Genomic DNA, 677 nt, shown 5'->3' on the forward strand with positions numbered 1-677 from the left:
CATGACACATGTCAGCTGTACTTGGCAGCGAGCTCGGAGCTGAACCCTTTAGGCATCTGGTCATGAAGGTGCCATTGCTGCGCATCAGAGCCTCTCGCAGGATTGCCTCGCGCTCAGTGTTTGTCAACTCGCGCCGACCTGGCGCCATTTGAAAGTGAGGCAAGGCAACAAGGTGGAGTGTTGATCAGTAGAATGTATGTTTTATACGAATATATTTATGGTGACGAGAATACTCGGAAATTAAATCGTCCAGGTCAGTATTTGCCTCTACACAAATACATGATTTTGAAACTTGTTTCGCGCTCTTTCGTCTGGTCCAATCAGAGTGACGAACTTTGTTTTCAGGGGGGACGAAGGTGATTTTGAATTTCACTTCGTATTTTAATTTCATGTCATGTCTACCGTCCTAAAACTCGCGCAAGTAATATGGATAAGAGGGAGTACTCCATAGTGGGCCACGATTTTGTCAGGGACATGGCGTCTTCGAGGCAGAAATAGTCTCTGGTTGTCCACCAGCCAGCGCAGCCAGTCACGGTGGAATATAAGGGCAACTTCTTGCCCTGGTGGTGGATTTGCAGTTGGGGATGTGAGCTGAAGGTCACGGGATAGTAGTATCCCAGTACACTATACTGTACGGTTGAGCTTTATCGAGCGAGGTGAGGTATTTGGAGCTACAA

The sequence above is a fragment of the Aphanomyces astaci genome (genome assembly GCF_000520075.1).
Source record: "Aphanomyces astaci strain APO3 unplaced genomic scaffold supercont1.37, whole genome shotgun sequence".
Lineage (NCBI taxonomy): Eukaryota > Oomycota > Saprolegniomycetes > Saprolegniales > Verrucalvaceae > Aphanomyces > Aphanomyces astaci.